Genomic DNA, 12,256 nt, shown 5'->3' with positions numbered 1-12,256 from the left:
ACTGCTAGAAAGAGATACATTGATAAGAAGCAGAAGTAACTGTCTCTCTAAGCAAGGCAAAAAGATGGGACTTGCTGAGAAATATCAAGTTGGCATTATAGAGAAAAGGAGAAAACTGTTCCCTTCTTACCTTTAGAAAGCTGTGACATCTCAGGGGCTGACATCAAGATAACCTAAAAAACCAAACATTTTAGTCATATGTGGCATTTTGTCTGCAAGAACAAGAGATGATGGCCTCAGCTTAGACCCTAGAAAAGAGTGACAGGGGAAGGACTGCAGCTCCTCCAGACATGTGATAGGAGTGGAAATAAATCTACAAAAAGAAGATTTAATAGCATAGGTTATTTTCAAACCTTTGTGAAAATTCCGGATCATAATTTTTTGCATGTTATTTTGAAACAACAATTCATTTTTCATTCCAAAAACATCCCATATCCCCAGGAGGCAGTAAAGGAGGTAATTAAGCCAACATGGCAAAACTCCATTAAATAATTATCTGAGGGGATTAATGGAATAACATACTGAGATGGCTGCTACATTTGTAGGAGACACACAAAAATAATGTGGTAAGGAGTAAGGGTCCTACATCTCAAAAGTCTGGGGCCAGGGTGCAGAAAAATCTCACTTCTGTTACCAGCATGTCTGTTTCACTGTCTCCAGCCCTAATGTTACTTATTCTCTCCTTTATTTTTAGAAAATGTTTGGAAAAGTGGCTGCAATATCTACCAACATTGGAACATAACATTTATAGGAGTCACCACAGAGAGCTAGGTTGGACACCAGTTTTACAAATGCTCTTTCCCCATTATGGGGCTTTGGAGGATCTGAGATTCTTTTTTTCCTTCTCCCTGGTAATGGAGCTCCTGTGTAGCATTAGATGAATCACAAAAGCTCCGTTTTCTTTTTCTCAGGATTCGTAGTTGCACAGTACTGTCAATACCTTACAGTCATGTAGAAAAACTTAATGTACGAAGAGAACTTTGATGGTCTTATATTAAAGGCCTATATATAGGAGGGAAATAAAAGGATTATCAGCAGTTATCCATCTAACTAAATTAAGTATTTGAAAAAAATTGGCATATTAAAATACCTTTTGGAGAAGTTGTATTTGTGTTTCCAAAGTATTGTTTATACTGTTTATTTTCCCTCTTGCTGAATGTCATTATAAAAATCATTCTTAGTTGTGAACCATTCCTAGGGGAAAATTAATTCAGTGTATCATCAGAGGGGTTTATTTTGTTGTTACAGCTAAGAGTGTCAATAAAGACTTCACAGAGGAGTTGACATTGAGCTGGGTCTGGAAGAATGAGTGACAGACAGAGGAAAAGGCATGTGTGAAGAGCCAGAGATATGACAAGGTCTGGAATGTTTGAGAAATGACAGGTTCAAAATTGCTGAGATTTGTGGGTAAATGGCAAGAGATTGGAGCTTGGAAATACAAAGTAGATTGATAACCAATATTGCAAGTCTTGCGTGCATCGCTAATACACCGAGGCACGTAAGACTTGTAAAATAAAATGTTACTTTTATTTTACAGGTAACTGACATACTGAAGAAGTTTATTTAGGTGCATGATCAGGTTTTAATTTGAAAATCTTAAGTATAGTGCCAGGAAAATGGGTGTATTGAAATGCCCACTCAAGAAAGAAGTTAGGAGGCTTGTGCTGTAATCAGGGAGGATATCATGATGTTCCTGGGAACTAGAAAAGAGAAAGTCTAGAGATATTTCCAAAACCCAAAACTGACCAGATTGGGTGACCTTTTGAATATGGAAGTGGAAAGATGCCAACTTTGAGATGTAATGCAAAGATCACTCGGTTCATTGCTACAATTTCCACCAAATTCTCTTGTTGAGATATGAAAATGTTAATAAAAGCAAAAGAGACGTACGGCTCATGTCTGTTGCCAACAGAATATCAACAAACAACACAGTTGGACCAGATGTAAAATCAACTGGAAATAAATCTAGGAAGCCAGTTGTGACTGTTATCATATTTTCCTAGTTCTTTCTTTTTTTCACACATCTGTCATTCTGTGCTGTTGTTAAACAAAACAAAACAACACAACAACAAAAAGAAAAAAATAGACACAGATTTTAATAGGGTAGAAGCCAGTTCAATTTTTGCCTTTTCAAACAATTTCCATAATTGGAAACACTTTCATCCTAACAAAGTGAAGCATTTCAAAGTTATTCCCATAATCTTCCAAAAAACCAATTCACTCAATTTCTCCCATTACTATAAAGAAGAAATGGCATTTTAGGGGGAGCAGGTACAGAGAACATTACAGTCACTTCTCTTATAGCCTCACTTTTATTTGACTTCATATATCTAGGAAAAATTTTTTTTTCTAGCCTAAATATTTGTTCATTGCTCTCTGCTTTTAAATTTGCTTTCATATTTTTCAAAATTTTTGTTAAAACCCCATGAGAGGGCAGGTAGATGCCCCTTTCCCAAGGCTAAGAGGAGAACAGTGAAGAGAAGTGACTGACATCACATAACAACTTAGACTTGGAAGGAGAATTTAGCCCTGCAGACTTCTAGACCCCGTAGCTTTTAAACAACAACACCCAAATTGAAAAAATTAGTGTACACTTTTCAGTAAATGAGCCCATTTAAATCTACTAACATTTGGTTTATTTGAATGGCAAGAGAACCAGAGGATGAATTTTACTTTTCCTTCTTTCTCTAAGTGTTGATTGGATCACAGAAACATTTCAATGCCATTTCCATCAGGAAGGTGTCTGGGGCTTATAACAATGCTTCCTAAACTTTCCTGCCAAAAATTACTAATGGCATTGCAGAATCATGTTATTTCCTTGATCTAATAAGGAGGTGGATGAAGTGACCATTTATAAGACAAACACTTTTTTTTGCGTTTTTATTTTAATTTTCAAAATCTATGAGAATTTGAATTCTACCCTATAATCTACTTATACTTATTTAAATATTCAAATAGTAGGTTTCACTAGACTTTGGATAAAATTTAAGCTCCAGGGACATATATTATTCTGTAGCTTCACCTGTTCCTTGAGAAACTCAAGATTTCTCATCTTGTAGTACATAAACTCCAGTTTGGAAATAATGATAATGTTCTGCTGCACTGCAGTGTTTGGTAAACTACTCAAAAGCAGTGGGGATCTGGTAAACACTGCCCAGCCAATGCTGTGTTAACCTGCCCAGGTTAACCTGCTTATACAATTATATTTCTGGCATTCAGGCTATGATTTAACCCACTTACAAAGAGATAAATTGATTATAACACTTTACTGACACTCCATGAAACAAAGTAAACAAACAGAATTTTTTTAAAAAAGAATCCCTCCATAAAAAGCAGCAAATGAAAACAAAGTAAGAAAAACATAACAGCCCTTCAGTGGTTGCCTAATACCTGAAGAAAATTGTATAGACCCACTAGCTCATACCTCAACGCATCCTCCTGCTCATCATCCCCTTCAGGAACTCGATGAGGAGTAAAGTCCTGTGTAGTGAGCACTGTTGAACTGTTGATAAACTATCTTAGAACATAATGTTATTGGTACATGTTTATAAGTGGCTCCTACCTTAAAGCACTCAAGACCCAATTCCCTTGATTAAGTAGCAATGGCAGTCTTGAGAATAGAACTCAATATGGTGCCAGATTGTATCACATGTAACTCCGGCTGATGTGACTGGGGCTTAGCATTCAACCATACTAAAATTTTTAAAATGTACTAAATTTTCCACTTTTGTTTTTAGTAGCACAAAAATAGAGATTCCTGAAAGTACAGAAATTATAAGTATGGTGATCACTGGTGATTAATTGGTCTTTTTAACCTAAGGTATGTAGATAAGCTAGATTATGATTGAATTTGGCTTCAAAAGAGGTAGCTGGGTACTTTTATTTTGGAATCTGATGACTCTTTTTCTGGCTTTTGAAAAATATACGCAGTGGTGACTCTCTTTTAGAGCTCTAGTTTGCTGATAAAGAAAATGCATAAGTCTTAAGCTCAGAGATCTCAGTATTTGAAGGTGATAGTCTGCTTCAAAAGGGACATCTATTTTTCATTTTAAAGTGAGATAGAGAAGGAGTACTTGTGTAGACCTGGAGCTCTCAAACTACGGCCTGTGCACCAAACCTGCCCACTGCCTTCTTTTAATATGGTCTGTGAGTTTAAGATTTTTTTACATTTTTTAATGATTGGAACAGACCAAAAGAAGCATAATACTTTGTGACACGTAAAAATTATATAAAATTCAAAATTCTGTGTTACCATGTTTTATTGGAACAATCACTCCCAGTCATTCACGTGTTGTCTACACTTGCTTTGGCTACCTTGACAAAGCCTAGAATATTTACTCCTTAGCCCTTTTCAGAAAAAGTTGACCCCTGATGTATAGTGATCAGAGAGGAATGGAAAGGGTGTGCGAGGCCTTCAAATTTTGAAAACTTTGGAGTAGAATTCACAAGATCCTTTTATTTGCAGAAATAGCTTTTAAATATAACATAACAGTGGTCTCCTGAGCAGGTCCAGTCCTTTAACAGGTTTCCAAAGGCCCTTGTCAGTAAGAGCAGAGAACCTTCTCTTCTGATGTAGGTGAAATTTCTATATTTGACAGGTGTTTTTCCTTCCCCTCTCTCCACACCATGGATTTAGTGCATTATTTGTCTTCTCAGCATCTAAATATAGATGCAACACACACAAATATAAAGGCTATCAATAGGCAGCTTTCTTGAAAGAGGTGGGAGTACGGAGTACATAGGAAACCTCAATTTAGCTTCCACAGCTGTCTCTATCAAAAATGATGCCCCAGGCATCAAATCTGACAGTTGTTGTGTCTGACATTGCTATTTTTATCTGTGCACATGCACCAAGAATATGCCACTGATATGGCACATGAGGAGTTGTGCCATTATGGATCATGCTGGAAAATAAGTTTGGTTTAATGAACCTTTGAAACATTGTCAGAATTGTATACACCAAAGGTAAGATATTACTATGGCCATAGGACATTCCATTAATTAATTGGGAGGAAAATCACCAAACTAAGGGAAGCAATCAGTCACAATGACTGTTTGATTCCATGTAGATCAACATTTTTAAATAGCTTTTCTACTTTTAACTAATCATGTTATCCATTCAACTTTTACTTCTCAGTCTAGGGAGCAGTTACAGTGGGGTAAATGGTCTAGGTGGATATAGTTTCATGGAGTAAGTAGAACTCTTGCTATACCTTGAAGAATGTTTAAAGATATTGATCTAGAATAGAGGATTCCAGGGAAAAAAACATGCATACCGTTGGTACTGAAAGGAGCTAGATGTAGTTAGAGGGTAATAAGGCAACTTAACTCTGGTGCAAAGCTAGTTTGTCAAGAGAACTAGAAGCAAATATTAGATAAAAAGTATGAAGTCAGGTAATAGAAAGCCTGGAAAGTCATCAGAGGAACTCAAACATGTTTGAAATTATAATAGGAAATCATGGTATATATCTGAGCAAAAGTGACATCTGATAAAAGCATTGTTTTAAGTCAGCGGGGTAAGAAGGGACAGAGCACAGAACATGAAAGATGAGAGGGAAGCCTAACATTTGGGAGGACTAACATTTGGCAATCACATATGATCATGTTTTCTGTATTACATATATTATCTAAGCATAGGAGTTACCAGCAACAGCATAAAACCCACTACTGAGTGACTTAAGAAACTCATATTCACCCCATGACAGCACTGGGTCAACTTTGAGTCTGAATGTCACTGATTCCCCATGTAAGTCTGTATGCTCAAGTCCTTACCTACCCACCCTCATCTCTTTACCCTTTCTTCTGGCTCCACATCAGTGAACATCGTTCTGACTAAGCTCTTCTTTCTTACCCTCTTCTCTTTTCCCACTTCTGCAATCAGCAGTAGTGTTTTAAAGAATGTATTAGTCTGCACTCTGAGTTATGATCTGGTTGGCTTTTGAAGTAACCCAGGAAGCCTTGGAATCGTGGGCTAGTTTGATTGTAATTACGGTTAAGTAAAGGCTCAGTTCTATGGACATTTCAGAGGCACATCCAGGAAAATGTGCAGACAGATGAGACTTAAAACATGGAGGAAAAATGAAAGTGTGAGATGAAGTAAAAAAAAGTTTGGAAAGGCTCACTGTAAATTTGAGGTTCTGTGGGCAGAAAAGCTAGGATATATGGGTTACAAAGTTTACCTGTCAGGAAGAGAAAAAGAGTAGTTTATTTGGGGGCACTCTTTTTTGAAGTGACAGGAGGAGACTATCCAAATGGAGATGCCCCATCTAAAATAACTGGGTCTGGAGTCAGAGGGAAGGGTGGGATTTATTCACTTGGTGGATACCCATTTTGGGGTTTATTAACTTGGTGACAATGGTTGAAACTACAATTAGATGACAACTTTAAGATGATGAAGATTTTAAAGCAGCGAACACTGAAGGGGAGCAATATCTAGGAAATGGAGATAGGAAAAAGTAAAAGCAATCAGAGAAGGAAAAAGAAAGGGAGTGATCAAAAATGTAGTGAGCAATTTCAAAGACAGTGTTTATTGATTTACTTGATATAGATTGATAGATGAATAGCAAGATACAGATATAGATATTTTGTTTGATTGTTTTCAAAATATAGAACTAAATATATTGTAGCTCAAGGATGCCATTTGTGGCTTCCCTTTTGATGTTTCTATTTTTTTCAAACACTGGCAGGTTACTCTGATGACGAAAGTTTCTAAATTTTTAAACGCTTACCAAGGAGAAAGTAGTAATAGCTTATATTAATATGTTCCTACCCAATTTAAATTCTTTTAAATTTATTTTATAGCTTTTAGTATACATAATAATTCCATCGGATAGATGTTATAGTCAACATTTTACAAATGAGGGAAATGAGATTAAGAAATGTGAATATGGGGATAAATATTTTCCAAATGCTTAGATACAATCTTAAAATCAAAGGTGAGAACACTATATACACACACACACACACACCAGCCAGGGATATTTTCAAGACTTACTAATGAAACTTCTACAAGTTACTTGCTATTAAATAATCCTCCTAATAATTCTATTTGCAAAGTAACTCATATATGTACAGATATCTGATGTTTTTCTCTGAAATGGACTAAGTCCATTTTCAAAAAGTTACATAAAGGAATGCCTGTGTCCTTGTGTAGTAATTGTAGCTAAGTCACTCTTTGGCCAGTTCCATGATTTTATTGCCTAGCCTTCTTATTTTTTGTGTTCAGCATTTTAATGTCCCCAAGATATCTGTATGCAGTATACATCTGAAGGTTAAATTGCCATCTTTCTTATCTTTTATTTTTTTGCCCTTCTTTGAACAAAAGGTTTATTTTATGGTCAAATCAATTAGAAATCTTTGAGTATGGAACTGTTATCTCACTGATATGAACATAAAAGATATTATGGAAATATTCACTGATTCTATTATAGCTGCTTAGAGAACAGAAATTAGATTTGAACTGTAATGAATATTTTTTGTAAGCATGTGCTAACAGTGGTTTTCATTAGTTTAAGAATGTGGATTGAATTTGACCTATTTTAGAAGTACATTTTTATCTAATGGAGTTCTGTTTCTGCCTTTGTTCATTTTGTAAGAGGTATTTTTTGTGAATGAAAACATTTATTTTTTTCTTTGTTCACATATGTGTATGTGTATTTGTAATGTTCACCCAAGGAAATGCCAAAAATGTAAAAGAAGTGTAACTTTGAAATATAAAAGCTTAGAGTTGAAATTGGTTTTGGAGAGTATGTTGTTCAAATGGCTTACTTTACAAATGAGACTACTGAGACGTGGAATAAGAGGTAGAATGTGTTCATAAAAGCAGGAGCCAAGCTGGGACACAATAACTTCTAATTTCCATCCAAGCACTATTTTTCATAAAAACATGATTTTTGACCATTTTAATGGTCATTCCCACCCTACAGAGATACTTAGAAAGGTAGATTTTTTTCCAGCCTTTTTTTTTTTTCTTTTTCTCATTATGTTGGTATACAAAGAATTTTCTCTTTCTAGATGGAGTTCATAATCAACTCTTTAGTCTGTCTCCTCTTTCACTTTGATTTGTGGTATTTAGGATATAGGTCAAATAAGATAGATTGAATGAGAACACTGAACTTGTTTTACAAAGTGAGTTGTTGAATCAACAAAGTAACTTAATTCCCTCCAATATGGGTCTGTTCCCTTATCTGATTGCTGTCAAGTTAATTAGAATGTATCCTTTTATTTGCTTTTTGGTTATCTTACCAGCTCTTTATTTTCTACTACATGATTGAAGACTAAAGAAAAAAAAAATTCTAGTATTATTCATTTACAGAATATGGCCAATGAGAGCTGAATGTATTTGGGTTAGAATAAACCAGTCTTTCACAATGTAATGAGATAGATTGTGCCTTCTGTCGATAAATTACATTTGAAAAATTAACTTTCAATGGTTAAGGATTTGATATTGCCTCTGATAATACCAAATAAATAATTTGGACAGAACTTACAGCTAAAGTAAATTTTAAAGAGTAAGAACATACTAATTAAAAATGTCAAATAAATAATATAAGCAATACTAGATAAAATGAATAATAATAGTAAATAAAAGTATAGTAATAATTGCCAGATTTAGACCCAAAAGGGGATATCAGTCCAGCATTTTAAGGATTATTTTTTCTCTGTTGGTATTGGGGATTTCAAGTCAGCTGGTCTTTTGAGTTTAGGGGACCCCAGGACAGAGGGGAGGGCCTTAAGTTTGGTGGCATGGTAAATTACCTCAGTTTTATTAGGACTCTAGTATCAAGAGTGAAGCAGAAGTAAACTAAGCCATGAACAAACTTTAGACCAGCTTTGCAGTGGTCAGAAAAATTTCAGTTATGAATTTGGATTAAGATGATCTAGAAATTACTGTGACCAATGTACCTTATAAAACCATAGGACATCATTTCTGGAGGATTACAATATCATCTTTCTTCTCAGATTATTTATATAAATAATTTTTCAAACACAATATCCAAAATATAATAATAAAGATAACCAGAATGTGAGTAGACAAGACCTCATGATTAAGAACCAGATGGAATAACAGAAAATATGAAGAAATCTACTGATTCCAGATATTAGAATTATCTGACACAGACTGTAAGATAACTATAATTCTCACATTCTAGGAGATAAATGACAAGATTGAAATTTATGGCAGGGACTAAAATATTAAAAGTGATCTAGCAAATTCAAAAAAAAAAAATTCAAAAACTGAAAAATACAACAAATAAAATGTGGAATTCAATGGCTTGGTTCAACATCTGAAGAGAGAATTAATAAACTAGAAAAAGTCAGAAAAAAAAATGAAGCATAGAGAGATGAAAAACACAGAGAATGTAGGAGCATAGAGCATAAAGGGGGAACATGTAAGATAGTTGGAGTCTTAAAGGAGAGGGAAGAAAAAATGGGAAAGAAGAAGGATTATGAATAAGAATTTCCCTGAACTAATGAAAGACTTCTACCCAGTAAACCCCTGGGAGTATAAAAATAAATAAATAATTCATATCTGAGGTATCACAATAAAAATATAGAATATCAAATATCTTGCAAGCAGCTAATGAAAAAAATCACATGACTTTTGAAAGAAGCAAAACTTAGATTAACAGCTGATTTCTCAAAAGAAACAGTGAACACTAGTGAGAGTAGAGCTTCAATATGTTGAAAGAAAATAAATCCTAAGCATGAATTTTATATTCATTAAAATATACTTTAGGAATAAAGTTGAAATAAGTACACTTTTACATAAATCCATACTGAAATACTTTGTCACCAGCATATTTATACTAAAGAGTATTTTTCAGGCAGAGAAAAAATTTTTCTAAACGGAACACTGGAGAACCAGGAAGAAATAAAGAATAATATTTTACCTTTTTATTTGGCTCATTATTCTCATATTCTAATTCATAGTCTAAATATTAACTACTTTATTTGGATACATAGAATATGTGTTGTTTATTGATCTCATAGACTATGCTCTATTATCTAAAAACAATTAGCAAATTTCAACAAATGTGTAAAGTGTTTACCATTCAACAAATCAATTTATATTTCTTGTAAAAATATAGATAACATATCAAATTCGTATGGGTAGCTGTATAACAGCACTTGCTTCAGCAATCAATTTTTACTTTGCCAGAATATCACATGTTCTTACTTTAAAAATTTCTTGAAAAGAATTTGAATGACCAAAATATAAAGTTTAATAATTTTATGAAATTTACGTTCTATAGTTTGGGTCTTCAAAAGGTGACATAAATTGCATCTGTATATTTAAAGTGATAATAGACATAAATATTACTTGAGGGGATGGAAATCATTTTTCATTTTTGAGTAGCCAAGGCAGGGGTCCTCAACCCCTGGGCTGCGGACTGGTAGTGGTCCATGGCCTGTTAGGAACTGGGCCTCATAGAAGGAGGTGAGTGGCAGGCGAGTGAGCAAAGCTTCATCTGTATTTACAGCCACTCCCCATTGCTCACACTACCGCCTGAGCTCCGCCTCCTGTCCAATTAGCGGTGGCATTAGATTCTCATAAAATTGCGAACCCTACTGTGAACTGTGCATGCAAGGGATCTAGTTTGTGAGCTCCGTATGAGAATCTAATGCCTGATGATCTGAGATGGAGCTGAGGTGGTGATGCTAGCACTGGGGAGCAGCTGCAAATACAGATTATCTTTAGCAGAGAGGTTTGACTGCACAGAGACCATAATGACTCAATTGCTTGCAGACTCATATCAAACTCCTATCAGTGAGTGGCAAGTGACAATTAAGCTGCATCATGTGGCGGGCTTTATAGTGGCAAGTGAGTTGATGTGCTTCAATGGTACAGCTGCATCTGGTGGCAGGCTTTAAGTCAGAATCCGACACTTATTTTAGTCTGCTCATGGCCTAACCATTATTTTATTTACCACTTCCATCTGTGCCTCTTTCCTGCACTCCACACTTGTCTCAGTCACAGTTTTGGTAAGCCCACAAGCTAACCCTAGCCAAAATGAGTAAAAAATAAACATCGTCAGAGAGCTTCTTTGAAAAGGGGGTAAGACCCAATGATGAGACAGAAGATGACTCTAAGACTGCCAACAAAAAGAAAGCTGCATTTAAAATAAAATACCAAGAGTCCTACTTAAATTACTGGTTCATTGCAACAGGTGATTCACATTCTCCAAGCCTGCTTTGTATAATATGTGGTGACTGCCTATCCAACAAAGCCATGAAACCTTCAAAACTCCTTCACCACATGGAGACCAAGCACCCTGCATTAAAAGACAAGCCTTTGGAGTTTTTCAAAAGAAAAAAATGAACACGAAGAACAGAAGCAATTATTGCAGGCCACAACTTCATCAGATGTGTCTGCACTGAGAGCATCATTCTTAGTGGCTAACTGCATTGTTAAAGCTAAGAAGCCCTTTGCTATTGGTGAAGAGCTGATCCTGCCTGCTGCTAAGGACATTTGTCATGAACTTTTAGGAGAGGCTGCAGTTCAAAAGGTGGCATGTGTTCCTCTTTCGGCTAGCACCATAACTAGACCAATTGATGAAATAGCAGAGGATATTGAGGCACAATTGTTAGAGAGGATCAACGAGTCACCGTGGTACGCAATCCAGGTTGACGAGTCTACTGATGTTGACAACAAGGCAACAATGCTTGCGGTATAAAAATGTGATATGTTTTTTCAGGAGGATGTACATGAGGATATGTTACGTGCACTTTTGTTGCCGGCCAACACCACAGCTGCAGAACTATTCAAGTCTTTGAATGATTACATATCAGGAAAACTGAATTGGTCATTTTGTGTCGATACATGCACGGACAGAGCAGCTGCCATGACTGGACGGCTTTCTGGTTTCACTACTCGGGTCAAAGAGGTCGCTTCTGAATGTGAGTTTATGCACTGTGTCACCCATAGAGAAATGCTGGCTAGCCAAAAAATGTCACCTGAACTTAACAACGTTTTGCAGGTTGTGATTAAAATCATCAACCACATTAAAGTACATGCCCTTAACTCCCGTCTGCTCTCGCAGCTCTGTGAGGAGATGGACGCAGAGCACACACATCTTCTCTTATACGCAGAAGTAAGATGGTTTTCTAAAGGTAGATCACTGGCCAGAGTTTTTGAGTCATGAGAGACGCTCCAGAGATTTCTTTTAGAAAAACAGTCACCACTGGCAGCACATTTCAGTGACACCGAATGGGTTGCAAAACTTGCTTACTTGTGTGACATATTCAACCTGCT

Source organism: Physeter macrocephalus, chromosome 9, assembly GCF_002837175.3.
Source record: "Physeter macrocephalus isolate SW-GA chromosome 9, ASM283717v5, whole genome shotgun sequence".
NCBI classification, from domain to species: Eukaryota; Metazoa; Chordata; class Mammalia; order Artiodactyla; family Physeteridae; genus Physeter; species Physeter macrocephalus.
Note: the sequence above shows the minus strand (reverse complement) of the source record.